The sequence below is a fragment of the Peromyscus leucopus genome, chromosome 1 (genome assembly GCF_004664715.2).
Source record: "Peromyscus leucopus breed LL Stock chromosome 1, UCI_PerLeu_2.1, whole genome shotgun sequence".
NCBI lineage: Eukaryota > Metazoa > Chordata > Mammalia > Rodentia > Cricetidae > Peromyscus > Peromyscus leucopus.
The window spans coordinates 192,904,815-192,926,969 of record NC_051063.1 but is presented as its reverse complement, the minus strand read 5'-3'; the positions used below and the strand labels follow the sequence as shown (position 1 = coordinate 192,926,969).

Genomic DNA, 22,155 nt, shown 5'->3' with positions numbered 1-22,155 from the left:
AACAGTAGAAGTTTGAGCAGTTTTCAAGGCAGCTACCTATTGTGGTAGCAGCCCAAGAAGGGGACCAGAGAAAGCACACAATGCATAGGAGAAGGAACCCATTGTCTAAAAAATTCACACAGGAGGTGACAGGGAAGAAACTCATGTATCAGGAGTTACCTAAAGGCAGAGCTGGCTGGTGTTAAGGGATTAACTCTGGCAGCATATTGAGCCTGTGCACCTGTGGAGCTTGTTGCAGAGAGGCTGCAACAAAAACTTAGCCTGTAGGGTATTGACTCTGGCCACATGAAGCTCCAGCTTGTGCTGGTGGCTGCAAAGCCACAAGCAAATGGCTTTTTTTTTTTGTGAATTTATGCCCCACAAATTGAATGCCAAATGTAACATGAATCCAAATTGGTCTCCATAATGAAAGCCCAGAGTCAGATATAGGGGCAAATGTCGAAAGATCAGAGAGACAAAGGAGCAAGCCATAGCTACTTCTTATTTCTACCAAATTCTCAGCCTGAAAACGCCAAGCTCCTGTCTCCAGCCTGCCCTACCACTTCCTCTCTCCACCCAGCAATATCACTTTATGTTTTCTCTAGTGGCTAGCTTCACACTCTGGTCTTGAGGCAAGATTTATTTGTTAAAGTACAAACAAAATCTCACCATAGAGATTGGACAAGTAATGTGATTGGATAAGTAAATGTAACCTAAGAAGTCAAACCCATATTGTAGTTCTGTAGCAGAGATAGCCTCCTACTTTTCATATAGAGCAAATAACACAGCTAAATTTCTTGGTGTTCTTGCTTTATCATTGAAGTCCAAAATAGCTCTGGATAATAAGGACTTTGAAACCATTTTCACATTGGTAGGCTTAAAAGAAGTGTCTTCTTATCAATTTCAGAAAGAGACTATAGGACACACTGACAGAGGACTAATTTCTATACTTTTCTTCAATTTATTAACATAGAAATGAAGTTTAGTTTACTAATGTTTAAGATGCTTATTTCTTCGAGAATGTGTTTTGTGCTTGATGAGATTTAGAGAGTTTCTATCTGGCCTTAACAAAATAATGTAGCACTTGGGGGCAAAGATCAAGCCAAGGAGAGCTGCACTGGAAGCCAAGATAGAGAAAACTTCCATTGCCACCATGTCCTTCCCCTTGGTGCTGTGGTATACAGGTAGAAAGGTGACCCAGACACAGAAGAACACCTGCATGCTGAATGACAGGAACTTGGCTTCATTGAATGTGTCAGGCAGATTCCTGGACAAGAAGGCCATGGTGTAGCTCCCAAGTGCCAAGGAACAGAGGTATCCGAGGACACAGTGGAAGGCAACTGCTGAACCCTTGTTACATAAAATGATGATGTGTCCATGTTCGGCATAAGCATCTTGGTCAATGAAGGGAGGAGAGGTTGCCATCCATATTCCACAAAGAACCAGTTGAATCAGGGTACAGATGGGAATGATTAAGTTTGGAGCTTTTGATATCATTAGCCACCTCACCATTCTCCCTGGAAAGGTGACCTTGAAGGCAATAACCACTGTAATTGCTTTAGCTAACACAGTGGAGAGAGCTACAGTGAATGCAACTCCAAATACGGTCTGCTGAAGGATGCAGGTGGTTGCATTAGGCGGCCAATGAAGAGCAAGGAACAGAGGAAACAGATGGTGAGTGTGATGAGCAAGGTGTAACTGAGAGCTCTGTTATTGGCTTTGACAATGGGAGTGTCTCTGTTCTTCACAAATACCCCAAGAACCATAGCTGTGAGTGCAGACAAACACAGTGCTGTGGTGGTGAGAGCCATGCCCAAGGGGTCGTCATGGGCTAGAAAGCTCACGGATTTCTCTATGCAGTGTTTCTTCTCTGTGTTTGCATATTGACTTTCTGGACACTTCACACATTGATCTACATCTAGTCAGAGATGAAAATAATTGTGAGGCATTGCTGCTTTATTTATTTTTATACAAAACCATGTCTCAGTGCCTGCTCATTGGGTTGCTATCTAATGCATCTTCCTCTGTATTCTTATAGTCAAAGAAATAAGCACTCTATAGTGATTTCATTTAGTGCCAAGGAGGAATTGTGACCACTTGTTGATGTTCAAACAAGTGGCTACAAACTTCCTGAGCCATTTTTATTTATTCAGTGTCAATGGCTTGCTTGAACACGTTTACAACCTGTTTTTACAGCATAAGTTTCTAAAAGTTGTTACAATAATTACTGATTGTTCCTTGTCTGTTTTCCCTTCTGTCTCCCTATTCACCTATGTATAGCCATGGTATTTCAGATCTATATCTTCATCATCAGAAGTATAAGCAGTTTTTCAAGCTACAAAGAAAGTTTTCTAACTAGGCACATCTACAGGTGGAACAGTGTTCTAAGTTGGCAACAAGTGCAGTTACAGCATCATGTAGGTTGAGAGGCAGTTTTTGTCTCTTCTGTTTAATATTTACCAGAGGAGGTTGGGTCTGTGTTCTAGCAATCAACTCACCAGCCAGAGCTAGATGAATCCATTCTACATTTTGGATGATTCTATTCCCTCTGGGGGCATATCAGGGTTTTTTCCTTTATCTTATAGGCAATATAACATAAAAACTTACTCTTAATAGCTGGCATTACTTGTCTCTTGTCCTCATGTCTATGTCCCTTAACTTCTTGGTGTATTGGCACAGTTATTAGAAATTAGGGAATAGTGGGTTTCTATGGTGCTAATACATTCCCTGTTTATGAATGTCCCCATTAACTTTTGATATCATCTCTTTCATAGCATTTCTCTTTTTTCATTTTTTTATTAAGAAATTTTCTATTCGCCGGGCGGTGGTGGCGCACGCCTTTAATCCCAGCACTCGGGAGGCAGAGCCAGGAGGATCTCTGTGAGTTCGAGGCCAGCCTGGGCTACCAAGTGAGTTCCAGGAAAGGCGCAAAGCTACACAGAGAAACCCTGTCTCGAAAAAAAAAAAAAAAAAAAAAAAAAAAAAAAAAGAAATTTTCTATTCACTTTACATACCAACCATAGATCCCACCTCTTTCTTCTTCCCCCCCACCAGCCATCCCTCCCAAGCCACAACCCCATCCCCACAATTCCAAATCAAGGTCTCCCATGGGGAGTCAGCACAGTCTGGCATGCTCAGCTGAGGCAGTTCCAAGCCCCTCCTCCCTGTACCAAGGCTATCCAATGTGTCACACCATAGGCACTGGGCTCTAAAAAGCCAGCCCATGTAGCAGGGATAGATCCCAATTCCCGTGCCTGGGTGTTCCCTAAACAGTTAGAGCTAAACAACTGTCTCCCATATTCAGAGGGCCTAGTCTAGTGTATATATCCCATCCTATCTAGTCTATATATGCCATAGATATTAGTCCACAGTTCATGGGTTTCCACTACTATGGCTGGTCATCTCTGCATGTCTTCCCATCATGATCTCAACATCTCCTGCCCACATATCCCTCCTTTTCCATTGATTGGATTCTGGGAGCTCAGCCTGGTGCCTGGCTATGGATCTCTGCATCTGCTTCTACCAGTCAATGGATAAAGGTTCTATGATGAGCGGTCACCAGAGTAGACCAGTCCAGGTACCCTCTCGATCATTGCCAGTAGTCCAAGGTGAGGTCATCCTTGTGGATTCCTGAGAGCTTCCCCAGCACCCTGGCTCTTTTTATTCCCATGATGTCTTCCTTTATCATGGCATCTCTTTCCTTGATCTCCCACACTGTCCCTGTTCCAGCTCAACCCTCCCATTTCCTTATGTTCTCATCCCCCATTCTTTACTCTCTGTTACCCCCTACTCCTAATTTGCTCATGTAGACCTCATCTATTTCTCCTTTGCTGAGCTATCTATGTGTCTCTCTTAGGGTCCTCCTTGTTAGCTAACTTCTCTGGAGCTGTGTGTTGTAGTCTGGTTAACTCTTGCCTTACATATAGTAACCACTTATGAGTGAGTACATACTATGTTTGTCCTTCTGAGACTGGGTTACCTCACTCAGGATGATGTTTTTGAGCTCCATCCATTTGCCTGCAAATTTCATGATATCATTTTTTTTCTATCATAGCATTTCTTTAAAGCTCTTATGGTTAAAATAATTCCATAGAGAATAGCTATGTAAATATGTAATATTAAACTTCATTACACTGTGACTCATTAGGGCAGCAGTGTGCTAGCATAGTGAAAACAAGGAGAGCACATAGCACCCATGCTCCTGGAGCCATGCCCAGAATTATGCAGTGCACTGCATGTAAGTCCTTACCAAGCGGTCACTGTCTCCATAGGCCTTGCCCTAAGGACAGCCACTCATGCTATCCTCAGTTGTTCCCCAATGCAGCCTCATGGCTCTTGCCACTCTCCAGTTTTGTTCAACCCTTTTTTGGAACAAGAGGTAATGGGTATTATCATATCCTTGAAACTTGAAAATCCTCCCTAGTGAAACTGTTTTCAGAACAATGGTGGATAGCTGTAGCTGGAAATTTCTCCACTCTTGCCATGGCCTGCAGCCACTCAGACCCAAGTAAACACACAGAGACTTATATTACTTATAAACTGTATGGGCATGGCAAGCTTCTTGTTATCTAGTTCTTATATCTTAAATTAACCCATTTTTATTAATCTATAAGTTGCCACATGGCTTGTGGCTTACTTGTACTTTTACATCTTACTTCCTCTGTTGTCTTGCTGGTGAATCCTGACTCAGCCTTCCTCTTCCCAGAATTCTCCTCTCTTCTTGTCCCACCTATACTTCCTGCCTGGCTGCTGGCCAATCAGCATTTTATTTATCAACCAATCAGAGCAACATATTCACAGCATACAGAACATATCCACAGCAGATAGCATCCATTTTCATATGGATGCAGAAATATTATTGTTTTTTAGTATTCACAAAACTGTTTTTCAAGCTCTACAGTGAAAGCTTTTTATTTAATCTTGACAGTAAAATATATACACATTGATTTATTCATGCCACATTTTCATTATGTCTAAAGTTTTTTGGTACTTTTGAAAAGCTGAACTCATCATCAAACTTTCTATGGATAGATTGATTTTGACCATAGAGGAAAACCATCGTACACACAGACACACACAGACACACACAGACACAGACACAGACACACACACACACAAAAACACACACACACACATTATTAAAATAGCACTGAGTTGCTGGGCGGTGGTGGCGCACGCCTTTAATCCCAGCACTCAGGAGGCAGAGGCAGGCAGATCTCTGTGAGTTCGAGGCCAGCCTGGTCTACAAAGCGAGTTCCAGGAAAGGCGCAAAGCTACACAGAGAAACCCTGTCTCAAAAAAACCAAAAAAAAAAAAATAGCACTGAGTTTATTGTTATACACAAACAGTTGGAATGGTAAAAAAGGGCCTGAGGAAACAGGGTGAACATGATCAAAACACCAAAGTTTTAAATCTCAAAGAACTAATCCATGTATTATTTTAAATATTTTTCAGAATTGATACAACTATAGATTCAATGTAATTAACAGCTACTAAAGTCAGTAGACTATAGTATTTTTACTTTACAATAGAAGACACAATGAATATGTGCATGACTTATTCTTCTTAATAGAGATTCTGTAGTCTAAAGCAGCCCTTATGTCTTTTCACTTCTCGGTACTGCAGACTGTACAGATTTTCTGAAGTTCATTCATGTTTCTTTTATGCTCCTGGAACAGGGAGGTAGGAAAAAAAATCCAACTCACTATGTTTAAGGTAGTATTTAATTATTCTGGATAGCAAAAATATATAAGCTAGGGAAATCAAGCAAAGCTTTCCTATAACCTGTCCTGTAGTAAATACTGTATTGGGAGAATCATTATGAGAATAAAAGACATTCAAACATGGAGTGAGAACTAAATGTGATTTAAATGAAGTTTGAACAGCAAAGAGCTAGAAGTTAAATAACTTATGTAAAGTTACATCGTGAAAAGACTCCTGAAACTCTCTGTTATAAGAAGAAGTTTGTGGCAACAATGTTTGCAAGATGTATGGGAGGTAATAGAGGGAGCTAAAACTGAGGGTCTTTTGAGGAGTATCATGTTATAATACAATAGAAACTTTCTAAAATACATACATATATGAAGGTGATCTAAATGAAGTTGCTCAATAATGAAGGAGACATTGTGCAAACTGTCCATCTCTTGTCACCAAATGAAGCTTCCAGTACCAGGTGTAAGTTAAAGCTAATTAAGTTGTTGGACACTGGGACACCATAGGTATCCCCAGGTGCATCAGACTGCTGTCAAGACAATAGGCTACTCTCCACAAATTGACAGCAAGGTCCCATTGATAAAGACAACACCCATACAACTCATTGAACATGGAGATACTGAGCTGGTGCATATAGAACCTTCACTGCTATGCACCAGCATCTTTGGTACAGGAAGGTACTCTGCATGTTATCAATAGAGAAACCAAGCCAGCCACAAACCACTTATCTTGAATTGTGTAGTGCCTGCAAAATATGTTAGAGCAATTTTGTCACCAAGCTTATAGGAATAATCACCCAATGACTCATTAGAAATAAGGCCCACTCCAGGAGGTAGAACCAAAACCCAAAACTGTTTGGGTGACCAAGAACCTGAGACTAGATAGCCCAGGGTCCTGGGTAAAACTAATTAAGACATGAAAAAAATGTAGTGATAAAATGATAAACATCTACAAAAGAGGTAGTATAAAGTGCATAATAACCAGAGAGGACAGAGTATCCAAAAAAAAATGCCCTTTGAAATCAACATGATTAATGCTCAAATGAGCTCACAGGAACTGAAGGAGCATGCACAGGGCCTGCATGTATCTATCTGTACCACATTCTCTTTGTATATATTATGGCTTCCAGTTTAGTGTCACTATGGGATTCCCCAGTGTGCAAAGAGTAGGTTTCAAATTCTTTTGCCTTCTTTTCCTTCTGTTGACTTGTGTTGTCCAACTTTGATATAATAATTGTGTTTTTTAATCTTATTTTGGTATATTAAAATGAATTAAAATAATTAAATTAAAAATGAATTAATGCAAACTTAGCCACTATGGCAAAGGTTAATGACTGAACTGTCATGTATACCTGCTGAGAGAAGTAAAATCAGTTTTTCCTATAGAGTGACACTAATATATTAACCACTCCAGGCAGATCTTATATTCAGAATTAATGGACCAGCATGTAATGGACTTCAGTTTTTTTTTTTTTTTGGTGTGCTGTTATTTGGTTATAGTTTGGTAGGTTTTGGGGGTATGTGTCTTGTTTTATTTGTTTTCTTGGATTGGGAGGCTGTTATTTCTTGTATTGTCTTTTTTTTTTGCAATAGAACTTAATGCTGGGTTAGGAAATCAGGGAAAACTTGGGGAGGGGGAGAATATGATCAAAATATATTTAAATTTAAAATTATTTTAAATAATAAAAGCATAATATGAAGAAGAAAAACTGGAGTGAACACATTTTGGAATCTAAAAAATAGAAAGTTATTTAATTTGTAGACTGATTTTTCTTCTTCCATTAGTGAACTCAAGCTCTGACCACAGCTAAGTGTATAGAAGAGCAGAAGCAGGCTGGGCAAGAATACAGAAACAGGCAGAGAATGTGCTTCTTTGTAACACTTTTGAATTCAGTAGCTTTTTTCTTCTTTTTCTCCTTTTTATTAAGAGATTTTCTATTCATTTCACATATCAACCACAGTCCTCCCTCCTCCCACCTCCAGCCTTACCCCTCAACCCACCCCTCATTACCACCTCCCCAAAGGCTAGGACTCCCCTGGGGAGTCAGCAGAGCCTGGTACATTCAGTTGAGGCAGGTCCAATCCCCTCCTTCCTGCACCAAGGTTGAGCAAAGTGGCACTAGGGTCCAAAAACCTAAGAACAGATCTCGGTCTCACTGCATGGGCCCCCCTAAATAGTTCAAGCTAAACAACTGTATCACTTATCCAGAGGGCCTAGTCAAATTCCATGGGGGCTCCTTAGCTATTGGTTCACAGTTCATGCGTTTCCACTAGTTTGGCTGGTTGTCTCTGTACTCTTTCCAATCATGGTCTTGATAACTCTTGCTCATATAATCCCTCCTCTCTCTCATTGACTGTACTTCTAGAGTTCCACCTGGGGCTTGGCTGTGGATCTCTGTGTCTGCTTCCACCAGTCACTGGATGAGGGTTCGATCATGACAGTTAGGGTGTTTGGCCATCCGATCAAACAGAGCAGGTCAGCTCAGGCACCCACTTGACTTTTGCCAGTAGTCTATAGTGGAGTCATCTTTGTGGATTCCTGGGGACCTCTCTTGCACTCTGCTTCTTCCTATTCCCATGGTGTCTTCATTTATCATGCTATCTCTTTCCTTGTTCTCCCACTCTGTTCCTAGGACCTCTCTCTCCCCTAAGCTCTCTTTCCCCCAACACTTGCCCTCCATTATCCACCCCACCCCCAGTTTGCTCATGTAGATCTCATCCATTTCTCCATTACTGGATGATATCTGTGTCTTTCCTAGGGTCCTCTTTACTAGCTAGCCTCCCTGGAGCTGCAGGTTGCAGGCTGGTTATCTTTTGCTTTACATCTAGTATCCACTTATGAGCGAGTACATACCATGCTTGTCATTCTGAGTCTGGGTTGCCTCACTCAGGATGATATTTTCTAGTTTCATTCATTTGTGTGCAAACCTCATGTTGTCATTGTTTTTATTTGCTGAGTAGTACTCCATTGTGTATACATGCCACATTTTCTTTATTGATTCTTCAGTTGAAGGGCATCTAGGTTGTTTCCAGGTTCTGGTTATTATGAATAATGCTGATATAAACATAGTTGAGCATGTGTCCTTGTGGTATGATTGAGCATTCTTTGGGTATATGAATTAGAGTGGTATAGCTGGGTCTTAAGGAAGATTGATTCCCAGTTTTCTGAGAAACTGCCATACTGATTTCCACAGTGGCTGTACAAGTTTGCATTCCCACCAACAACGTAGGAGTGTTCCCTTTGCTTCACATCTTCTCCAACATAAGCTGTCTTCAGTGTTTTCGATCTTAGCCATTCTGACAGATGTAAGATGGTATCTCAGAGGTGTTTTAATTTGCATTTCCGAATGACTAAGGATGTTGAGCAATTCCTTAAATGTCTTTCAGCAATTTGAGATTCTTCTGTTAAGAATTCTCTGTTTAGCTCTGCAGCCCATTTTTTAATCGGACCATTGGGTATTTTGATGTCTAATTTCTTGAGTTCTTTATATATTCTGGATATCAGCCCTTGTCAGATGTGGAGTTGGTAAAGATCCTTTCCCATTCTGTAGGCTGTCATTTTTGTCTTTTTAACCATGTCCTTTGCCCTACAAAAGCTTCACAGTTTTAAGAGGTCACATTTATTAATTATGGCTTTCAGTGTCTGTGCTACTGGTGTTATATTTAGGTAGGGATTTCCAGTGCCAATGCATTCAAGACTACTTTTTAGTTTCTCTTCTATTAGGTTCAGAGTAAGTGGATTTATGTTGAGGTCTTTGATCCACTTGGACTTAAGTTTTATGCATGGTGATAGTCATGGATCTATTTGAAATATCCTACATGTTGGCATCCAGTTATGCCAGCACCATTTGTTGATGATGCTTTCTTTTTTCCATTGTACAGTTTTGGCTTCTTTGTCAAAAATTAGGTGTTTATACATGTAAGGATTAATATCAGGGTCTTCAGTTCGGTTCCATTGGTCCACATGTGGGTTTTTATGACTTAGTGGTTTTTTAAATGCTACATTTCTAAAGTTGGTTATTCATGCAATGTTTGTAATATTTGATTTAGATTAAGTAAGAGTTCTTTCCTAGATTCATTAGGTTTTTTCCCTAATTATTTTGGTCAACTTACATTCCTCATGAGTTGCTGCATTCCCATTTGATTTTGGGCCTGTTCTCAGAGCTTTATAGTTGCTACACAAGTGTTTCAACATTAAGCTGTAATCTCACCCCTACTTTCATCCTTCTCTGAGACTTGAAAAGTCGTTGTTGAATTCAATAAGTATAATAAAGACTTATTGAAGGGAATATGAGCATATTTGTGACTATTAAGGGTTAGAGTTTGTTATTCCAAGGGGATATGGAATGCAGTGTAACATACAAATTCTTAAACAAAGGAAAGAAACTTTTTCTCTCTGACTTCTCTCCAGCCATCTCAGTTGCTTTAAAATTTACAGAATCCTGTGGAGAGTTGGAAAAGTTCTCTATAAGACCTACATATTTACCTGTTTCATTAGAAATCTCATTGTCTGGGCAAGGAATACAACCATAACAGCAGACAACCCTGTTTTCCAGGGCAGTTTTTCTGAATCCAGGCCCACAGCTCTTTTGGCACACTGAATGAGGGATCTGAAAAAAATGAAAGCTGTTAGAAAATGTTCAGGGTTTTATGGAAAGACTAAATGGAATTTTTAATGTTAAACAATTAGTTTTCAAATATAGTATCTGCAAAAGCAGAAAATGATTTAGACAGAACTTGAACTTCACTGGCCCATGTATCCCTGGCTTATTCTTGACTATAAGAATGCTGCAGAGTTTCAAAATGTTTTTTGAAACTTGAAAAGTTTGTGACAAGTATGAGGAAGTTAGGTCACTGGGGACCTAATCCCAGAAAATCTAGTGTTCCCTCCAGATTCATCCTGTCTTGCTACAAAGTGGTCACTGGTTTAGTAGCTTTTACTTCCAGCAGAATTGTGAATTTTTATTCCCATCTAGACAAGATCTAGACTTATCAGGGAAACAATTCTTTAGGTATTTCTGTTTGGGAGTATTATACATAAATTTAATGGAGGGTAAAGGGGCTACTCTAAAGGTAGCTATCAGAATCATTGGCTGTTGTCTCAGACAGAGGAAAAAAGAGAAAGGAGGTGAGCAGCTGCATTTATTGCTCTCTGATACCTGCCTGGGGATGGGATGTCATCACTACTTCCTGTCCTCAGAATCAAGCCATTAAACACTGCTTGCTCACACTATCAGCCAAAAGGATCCCTTTTCTTTTCTTTTTCTTTTGTTGTATGTTTAGTTGTAGTAGAAGACAACACACACACACACACACACACACACACACACACACACACACACGATCATACTATTCCTCCCAGTTATAAACTGATAGCAAAATGCTAACTGATCAAGGACAATGATACAAATCTTACTAAAATAGAAATATTGCTTGAATGAAAAGTGTCTCCCATAGATTTGGTTACCTGAATACTTAGGGCTGAGTGTGGGTACTTTTTGGTGAGACTATGAAAGTTTTAGAATATGGCATTTTGGAGTGAGAATGACATCACTAGGGTTGTGGTGAGAGTGTTTATAAGCATGATTCACATTGTGTTTACTCTCTCTGATTCTCATGTGTGGATGGACATGTGATCTCTCAGGTTCCTGCTCCTACCACCAAACCTGCCAATTTTTTCATGTCCCCTTACAGTGATCAATTCTTATCCTCCTGCAACAATCAGAACAAAAATAAAATGAAGCAATCCTTTTCTAAAAGTCATTTTTACTCATAATGTTTCATCAAAGTCAACATTTGATACCTCTGATTGTATTTATTATATGAATCTGAACTGAAGAACTGTGAACTGGATTGGTCTGTGTGGCATTTCTGGAATTGAGATTCTCTGTTTCCAGGTTTCTCTAGCTTATGTCAAGTTGACAAAAACTTGCCAACAGGAGAGTGAACATTTGGAAGCATATTGAAAAGTTAATGGTAAATCTCTGGGTATTTCCAGGCCACTCTGACAAAGAACGCAGTAATGAAACTGCAGATTTTTATGTCTTCCACCTGTCTTCTAAATCTGCCAGTCTCACCCTCAGTTCTGGAGCAGACCATCTGCTGTGGCCTACCCTCCCTTGGATCCACTTCAAGTGGATCATACAGTTTCTCCCCTTCAATTTTATTTCCTCAGTGTCATGGCTATATTCCAGCCCCCAACTCCAGCAGGCGTTCCCTGGAAAACTGTAGGTCCCTCTAGCCAGGAAAGCAATAGTCTAACTGTGGATTTTCACCTCTCCCTCCTATCCTTTAAAGAAAACCCTGGTCACACTCCGAAATTTTCAGCAAAAAACCTCATGGGGCCTACACCTCCTCTTTTCCCCCATGTCCACTGCAGAATACAAATCAGCTGCTCCAACATTCTTTCCTACTCACCCTGTCATCCCAGTCCCCCCAATTCAACAGATGTTCCCTGGAATTCTACAAGATAAGCCTGTCTGAGAAGTAAGTAGGCCACTGAACTAGATAGGCAAGCTTCATATTTTCTCTCTCTCTCTCCTATCCTAACATAACACCCCCACCCTGGGTCATCTCCAGCTTTATAGCACATTGTCTGGTATAGCCTCTCCATATTCTGCCCTGATTCTCCAGGACTAAGCAGATCCTTGGGGAAAATCCTGCTATCCTCCAACATCACTCTTTCCTAGTTCATGCCATTCTAAATATCAGGTACCAATACCAAGGAACACATTTTACCAGTGCCCACATTTTGCAGGATTACAAAAAAAATATTTAGCAGGAAACACAAAGTTCCCATAACATCCTGCTAAAAACCAGAAAAAGCAACAGAAATCAAAGAATCACCTAGCCAGTAAAGACAAGATATCAGGACTTAGAATTACAAGCATCCCAAACAGAGATGCCTATTTTTCAGTATAAAAACACTATCAATAATAGTCAGAACAATATGTCTCTACTAGAGCCTTGCACTTTCATTACAGTAGGCCCCAAGAATTTCAACATAGGTGAAGCATGGGACAAAGACTTAAATATCCTTTATATTTAAATACTTTAAATATCCTTATATAATAGAGGCCTTTAAAGATAAAATTATCAAACTAAAACCAAAGTAACATATAAAAACACACAAAGTGATAAGACAATGGAAAGTAAAGAAGAAAATATTTCAAGACCTTAAAGTGGAAATAGAATCAATAAAAAAACCCTCAAATTTAGGCAAATCTGAAAATAAGAAAAAACTGGAACCCAAACAGGGACCTCAGAGGCAAGCCTCAACAATAGAATATAATATATGGAAGAAAGAATCTCAGGGATTGATGACATAATAGAAAAAATATGGATACATTGAAGAAAATGTTAAATCTAAAAATATCCTGTCACAAAATATCTAGAAAATGTTAGCCACCAAGGAAAGACCAAATCTAAGAATATTAGGGATAGGAGAATGATGTACAGAAATTATTTTCAACTAAACCATATGAAAAAATTCCCTAATCTAATAAAAAAGATCAATGAAGAACAAGGTGCATACAGAAAATCAAATAGACTGTATGAGAAAAGAAAGTCTACTTGACATATAATAATCAAAACATTTAGCATATAGAATAAAAAAGAGTATTAAAACCTGCAGGGGTAAGGACTAAATAACATAAAATATCAGACCTGAAAGCAGGTCTGATTAGGGGCCAGCAGACGCTGTAATCTGCAAGCACGACTCCATCCCCCAAACCCACCCATCTCCCAAGACTGCAGCTGCTTCCTGAGACACAGACACTGCCAGCTCCAATTGGGTCAAGAGTGCCAAATGGACCAAGCACAGCTACCCTAGATATAAACACCAGTAGCACTGGTTGGAGGAAGAGATGGGTAGATGCCAGTGCAAGAATACATGCAGCAACATAAATAGCAATATGACACCACAAGAAACTAGCAGCAACATAAATAGCAATATGACACCACAAGAAACTAGCAGTTCTAAAACAGCATGCTGTGGGATGTTCTGTATGTCCTGTTGGAGCCTGTTTTTGGGTTCCTCATGGCTTTACCCAGCAGGTCTGTATAGAGGATGATTAGGACCACGGGCCTGAGTGCAGGTGTCTGAGATGGTCTGCACTTGGCTGTGCTGCGGGATGGTCTGCATGTCAAGTTGCTCTGATTGATCAATAAATAAAACTTGATTGGACGTGGCTAGACAGGAAGTATTGGCCTTATGTTTGGGACATAGATGTTAAGAATTGCAATGTCTTTTTGGTGATTTCTCTATTCATGAGTAGATAGTGTCCTTCCCTATCTTGTTTGAAGATATCCATAACACAAAATATCTAGGACACCATGAAAAGACCAAACATGAGAGAAATAAGGATAGAGTAAGGAGAAGAATACCAGCTCAAAGGCAGAGAAAATATATTCAACAAAATCATAGAAGAAATTTTACCCAACTTAAAGAAGGAAACACCTATGAAGATACAAGAAGCTTACAGTACACCAAATAGACTGGACCAAAAAAAAGTCCACTTGCCACATAATAATCAGACCACTAAATATACAGAATAAAGAAAAAATATTAAGAGCTGCAAAGGAAAAAGCCCAAGTAATTTATAAAAGCAGACCCATCAGAATAACATCTGACTTCTCAGTGGAGCCCCTGAAAGACAGAAGCTCCTAGACAGATGTTATACAGACACTAAGAGACCATGGATGCCAGATCATCCTATCATACCCAGCAACATATGAAAACCTGTCAATGTAATCCATAATATAAACAAACTGCAAGAAAAAAAACTACATGATCATCTTATTAGATGCTGAAAAAGCCTTTGACAAATTCAGCACCCCTTCTTTTTTATTATTAAGAAATTTTCTATTCATTTTACACACCAACCACATATTCCCCTCTTCTACCTCCTCCTGTCCCCCAGAATTCTCCCTCAACCCACCCCACATCCCCACCTTCTCCAACACAAGGTGTCCATGGGGTATCAGCAGAGCCTGGTAGATTCAGTTGAGGCAGATCTAAGCCCCTCCTCTCCACACCAAGGCTGTGCAAAGTGTCCCTCAATAGGCAGTAGGTTCAAAAAGCCAGATCCTGCACAAGGGACTGGTCACAATCCCACTGCCTGAGGACCCCCTAAACAGTTAAAGCTATATAACTCTCTGGCCTATCTAGATGGCCTAGTCCCGTACCATGGGGCCTCCTCAGCTATTGGTGCATAGTTCATGTATTTCCACTAGTGTGGCTGGCCATCTCTGTACATTTTCCCTTCATGATCTCAGTGTCCCTTATAGAAGCCCTCCTCTCTCTTATCGATTGGATTCCTGGAGCTTGGCCTGACACCAGGCCATGGATCTCTGCCTCTGCTTCCATCAGTTGCTGGATGAGGGTTCTATGATGACAGTTAGGGTATTCAGCCATCTGATCACCAGAGTAGGCCAGTTCAGGCACACTTTTGACTATTGCCAGTAGTCTAAGGTGGGGTCATCCTTGTGGATTCCTGGGAACTTACCTAGCACACTGTTTTTCCTTATTTCCATGATGTCTTCATTTATCATGGTATCTCTTTCCTTGCTCTCCCACTCTGTCCCTGTTCCAGCCTGAACCCTCTGTTCCCCTATGTTCTCATCCCCCTTCACTTGCCATCCATTACCCCTCACCCCTTACCCCAGGTTTGCTCATGGGGATCTCATTTATTTCTTCTTTACTGGGAGATTCACATGTCCTTCCTAGGGTCCTTCCTGCTAGTTAGAAAAACAAGGACATCATAAGTATCTACACAAAAATTTTGGGAGATTCACATTAGTAATTTAACACTACACTTGAAAGCTCTAAACCAAAAAGAAGTCATTGTCAAAAGGAATAATGCCAAGAAAAAACAATCAAACTCATGGCAGAAATCAAAACAGAAAAAATATAAAAAAAATGAAAGAAAGAGCTGTCTCTTAGAAAATGTCAAGATCATTCAGAAATACTTTTATAAATTAACTCACAGGCAGTGAATGAATTTCTAAATTAACAAAATTAGAAATCAAAAGGGAGATATAACAACAGACACTGAGGAAATAAAGATAAATATAAAGACATACTTTCAAAATCTCCATTCCATCATATTGGTAATCTGAAATGAATTAATCATTTTTGATCCTCCCAAATTATCAAAGTTAAATGAAGATCAGAAGCCATTTACACAGCCCTATAAACTATAATAAAATTGAAACAGTCATCAAAATTATCCCAACATGAAAACGCCCTGAACCAGGTAGTTTTACTGTAAAATTATACCTAACTTTTATAGAAAAGTTAATGCCAATGTTCTGCAAATTATTTCACCAAATAGGAACAGAAGATACTTTGCCAAACTCAATTTGTGAGTGTATACTTAACAATGATATTCATGCCATGTGTGCATCAAACAGAGAGAGATTACAGACCAATTTCCCTTATAAATGATGATCCACTACCATAAAGATACATGCTCAGCTATGTTCATAGCAGCACTATTTGTAATAGCCAGAACCTGGAAACAACCTAGATGCCCATCAACAGAAGAATGGATGGAAAAAATGTGGTACATATACACAATGGAGTACTACTCAGCAGAGAAAAACAGTGAAAGCATGAAATTTGCAGGCAAATGGATGGAACTAGAAAAAAATCACCCTGAGTGAGGCAACCCAAACCCAGAAAGACAGTCATGGTATGTACTCACTCATAAGTGGATTCTAGATTTAAAATAAAGAACAATCAGACCACAGCCCATAGAACCATAGAGGCTATATATATAGTATGGAGGTCCCTAGGATGACTGTGGCTTATAATAAATTTCAGTTCTACTCAATTATTGAAAAAAAATAGCCAAATGAATGGAAACATATGAACTATGAACCAAAGGCTGAGGGGCCCCCAGCTGGATCAGGCCCTCTAAATAGGTGAGACAGTTGATTGGCTTGATCAGTTTGGGAGGCAACTAGGCAGTGGGACCAAGTCTTGTGCTCATTGCATGAGTTGGCTGTTTGAAACCTGGAGCTTATGTAGGGACACTTGGCTCAGTCTGGGAGGAAGGGGGCTGGACCTGCCTGGACTGAGTCTACCAGGTTGATTGCAGTCCTCGGGGGAGGATTTGCCCTGGAGGAGTGGGAATGGGGGTAGGCTGGGAGTAAGGGGAGGGTGTGGGAGGGGGGAGAATAGGGGAACCCGTGGCTGATATGTAGAACTGAATGGTATTGTAAAATAAAATAATAAAAAAAGACTGCTCTTTTCTGAGGAGGAAATGCAGGAAGAGTGGATCTGTGAGGGAGAGGAGATATAGGGGAGCTGGGAGGCATGGAGGGAAACTGTGCTTGGGATATATTGTAAAATAAACATTTTTTAAATGTAAAAAAAATGCAAGTTATAACCTAAGGAATGTACATGTAAGTTATTAATGTCGAGGATGAAAGCTTAACTAGTTATAATAAAGTGACTGAAGATGTAAAAAAATACATAAATAAAAAAGGTTTTCAAACTTTTTCCCTCAAAAAAAATGATGATCCACAAATTCTCAATAAAATATTTGCAAAAAAGAATCCAAGAACACATTAAAAAGACCATCTACCATGATCAAGAAGGTTTTATACCAGAGAGGCATATATATGTAAATGGTAAACATGCATAAATCAATAAATGTAATCCATCATATGCACAGACTGAGGAAAACTGTATGATCTTTTCATTAGATGCAGAAAAGATCATCCACAAGATCCAAGACTTCATGATAAATTTCTTGACAAGATTAGGGGTACAGAGGACATTCCTCAACATAATAATAACAGTTTAGCGAAAGCCTATAGCCAACATTAACTTAAATGGAGAGAAATATATAGCAAACCCACTAAAATCAAGAACAAGACAAAGTTGTCCACATTCTCCATACCTATTCAATGTAGTACTTGAAGTATTATCTAGAGCAATAAGACAAAGGGATTTTACTAAGAAGATATGAACATGGGAAAGGAAGAAGTCAAAGAATTGTTATTTGCATATGATATGACAGTACACTGAAAGTACCCTGACAATTCCAGTGGAATGTTTTCCTATAGCTGATAAGAGTATTGAGCAAAGTAACTTCATACGAATTTTAGTAACAAAAATCAGTAGCCCTCCGATATACAAATGACAGAGACTAAGAAAGAAACCAGGGACCAACCAATACCTTTCACAATAGCATCAAATAATATAAAATATCTTGGGGTAAATCTATTCAAACAATGGAAAGGCTCGCATTATTAAAAACTTTAAGGCGTTGAAAAGAACGAGACTGCTACTCACAACTCCAGGGAGGCTACCTAGAAAACAGGACCCTAAGAAAGACACAGGGATTGCCCAATGATGGAGAAATGAATGAGATCTACATGAGCAAACTGGACATGAGGGGGGGAAAATGAAGTGCAAAGGTCGAGGGAAAGAGAGCTTAGGGGAGCGGGAGATCCCAGCTGGATCAAGAACAGAGAGGGAGAACAAGGAAAAAGAGATCATGATAAATAAAGACCCCATAGGAATAGGAAGAAGTGAAGTTCTAGAGAGGTCCCCAGAAATCCACAAAGATACCTCCACAATAGACTACTGGCAATGGTCGAGAGAAAACCCCGACTGACCTACTCTGGTGATAGGATGGCCAAACATCCTTATTGTTGTGCTAGAAATCTCATCCAATGACTGATGGAAGCAGATGCAGAGATCCAAGGCCAGGCACCAGGTGGCGCTCCAGGAGTCCAATTGGCGATAAAGAGGAGGGATTGTATGAGCAAGAATTTTTGAGACCAAGATTGGAAAAAGCACAGGGACAAATAACCAAACTAGAGGAAACACATGAACTATGAACCAATAGCTGAGGAGCCCCCAACTGGATCAGGCCCTCTGAATAAGTGAGACAATTGATTAGCTTGAACTGTATGGGAGGCACTCAGTGGGACTGGGACCTCTCCTTAGTGCAAGAGCTGGCTGTTTGGAACCTGGGGCCTATGCAGGGACACTTTGCTCAGCCTGGGAGGGGGAAACTGGACCTGCCTGGACTAAATCTACCAGGTTGAGCTGAATCCCCAGGGGAGTCCTTGCCTTGGAGGAGATGGGAATGGGGGGTGGGATGGAGGAGGGTGGGGGGGTGGAGGGAGGACAGGGGAATCTGTAGCTGATATGTAAAATTAAATTAAATTATAAAATAAAAAATAAGACATCACTATTAATAAATTAATCTTTTTTAAAAAAATATGAATTAAAAAAGAAAACGACATCATATTCTCATTAATCATTAGGATTAATATAGTAAAAATGGCCATCCTACCAAAAGCAATCTACAGATTTCAAGCAATTAGCATCAAAATTCCAACACAATTTTTCAAAGATATTGAAGGACAATTTTCAGCTTCACAAAGAAATACAAAATAATGCAATATACCTAAACAATTCTGAATAATAAAAGAATTGCTGGAGGCATCACCATCACCAACCACAGAAGACACTACAGAGCAATAGTAATAATAATAGCATGGAATTTACACAAACGAAACATGTTGATCTATGTATTCGAATTTAAGATACAGACTTAAATCCACACACCTATGGACACTTGATTTTTTTTCATGAAAGAGAACTATAAATATATTTATTGGTACAATTCTAATAGGATTTAAATGAAATACACAGAATTTTTATATTTATATTTATATAAATTTATATAAAAATTTATATTTACTCAACTCAACTTCTCCAATTGCTAATAAGAATTCTTCGAATTTAAAATATCAAGACATATAGTACTTATACAAAATTAAAATAATTATAAAATGATAGCATTTTCAGAGATAGCAAAGGAATATGTCATAGCATTTGAGAAATAAACACTAAGCACACTGTGTTGCTCTTGGCTATAACATATAAAATGTGACCTCGGTGTACAAGGACTGGGAAGTGGCTTGACCAGTGTGGAGTTTCCACACGTGAACTCATGACTTCCAAAGCTGAGTGGACAACTGCTTTTTGATGAAGAATTTCCACATAAACACTGGAAACAAGATAGCATTTTCAACAAATGGTTATGATCAGATTGAATGGCTGCATTAAAAAATGCAAAGAAATCCATGTTTATCCCCCTGCAAAAATCTCACATCCAAATGGATCCAAGATATCAGCATAAAACCAGATAAATAGAGAATAAAAGTTGGAAAATATCCTTGAACTCATTGGCACAGGAAAAAATGTTGTGAACCGAACATGATCACCACAGGCAGTAAAATCAACAATTAAGTAACCTGAAAAGTTTCTTCACAGCAAAGAACATGGTCATTCAGACAAAGCAGCAGTATACAGAATGGAAAAATATTTGTATGACCTACATATCAGATAAAGGAATAATATCCAAAATATATAAATAACTCAAAAGACTGGATACCTACAAAACAAATATCCCAATTTTTAAAAATGGGTACAGATCTGAACAGAACTTTCAAAAGTGAAAATTCAAGTGCCTGAGCAAGACTTAAAGAAATGTTCAACATCCTTAGTCACCAGGAAAATGCAAATTAAAACTTTTCTGAGGTTTTGTCTTTACACTAGTCAGAATGACTCATGCTTGCAGAAATATGGAAAAATGATAGTACTCATCCATTGATGGAGGGACTCAAACTCATGCAACCACTAGGGAAATCAGTGAGGCAGTCCCTATGGATGATGAAAGTTGATCTACAACTCTTAGGTACAAACCCAAGGAATGTTTCATCCTACCACACAGACACTTGTTCAGCCATATTTTCTGAATCTCTATTCATAGTAACCAGAATTTGGAAACAACCTAGATGTCCCTCAACAGATGAATTTTTAAAGAAATATGGTGAAATTATACAATGTAATATCACTAAGCCATTGAGAAAATGAAATCATGAAAATCATAAAGATATGGGTGACATTAGTAAAATTATCCTGAATGAAGTACTCTAGGTGCAGAAAGACTAATATTGTCTATATTCGCTTATATGTGGATATTAGCTGTTAAATAAGTATATCCAAGATAGAATCCATAGAACCTCAAAGCTTATGTACTGAGTGAGGGACTAGGAGTGATAGATTTCCCTAGGAAAGGGAAATAGAATAAATAGCTATGCAGGGATGAAAGAGGCTAGAACAGTAATCAAGTGGGAATAAGGAGGAAACAGGGAAATAAGAGTGAGAAGACAGGAGAGACAGCTAATATTAAGTGAAGGATAGTATTGAAACCTAGTACAACAGAAGTTTAAAATATATATATGTATGTGTAGGGGATTTAAGTAACATCATAAAATAATGGAGGAGACAGAACCCCACTGAACACCTCTCATCAACAAATGAAGCTACCAGTAGTGGGATTCGATTACTTCAAATTGAGGTGCTGGCCAAAAGGGTCCCATGGGACCCCCCCCCCAAACTAGACTCTTGTCAAGACAATGGGTTGCTCTGTACAAACTGACAGAAAGGCTCTTTTGCTCTGATATCTCTTCAAATATTTTGAATCTTGGGAGTGCCCACTTTACAGCTTTCACTCCACTCCTGGGTACTAGTCTTTGGTATATAAGTACTCTGTATGCTACCAAATGAGGAAAAGTAAGCACCAAACCAGCCAGCAACCTCTTTGATCTATAATGATGTCATGCCTACAAGATCTGCTATTACAATGGTGCCATAAAACTGTGAGAGTGGCCAACCAGTATCTGATTTGACTTAATCCCCACACCATGAAATGGAAGTCATTCCTAATACTTCTTGACTGACTAATAATGTGAGACTAGGTTGATAGGTCCCTAAGGTAAAACCAATACTACTGTTCTAAAACAATCTAGCAATAAATGATTCCTAATTTCTGCTATACCCATAAATCAGTGCTTTGTTCAACCATCTTCAGAGAAGTTTCTTCATGAAGCTGATGGAAACAAATACAGGGAACCACAACCTGATGATATTCAGAGAGAGACCTTGCAACAATCAAGTATAGATAGAATGTCTCCATAAAATTCCTCCCATTGGAACTCAGGTAATCATGTGGAAGAGAAAGTGAAAAGAATGTAAGAACCAAAGGAGTTGGGGAACACCAAAGAAACAAGGCCCACTACATCAAGGTGATCAAGACACATCTGAAATCACAGGGCTTGAAATAGCATGCTCAGGCCTTGGAAATTTTTCTGTACCAGATGAGGGCCTAGAACTGAAAAGAGACGTGGAAATATAACCTCATCCGTAACCCAAAAGCTATATGCAATTGACAACCACTTGCCAATGAAAACTTAGCTTTCTCTATTGTAATTTCACTGGTGGAAACAAACTACTCTTAATTGTTGTATGCATTCCCAGCAGTAGATGAACAATACAAAATGAACTCAAACACCTTTTTAGAGGTTCCTTGTTACATAATGTCATGTTAGGGCTTTTCTCTTCTTTTAATCTTATTTGTAATTTTTGATTATA

General features: G+C 39.2%; 1 pseudogene; it reads right to left on the bottom strand.

Moving 5' to 3' along the window:
• Window positions 1–969: 969 nt before the first annotated feature.
• Window positions 970–22,155, bottom strand: part of LOC114688910 — a 40,949-nt pseudogene continuing 19,763 nt past the window's right edge.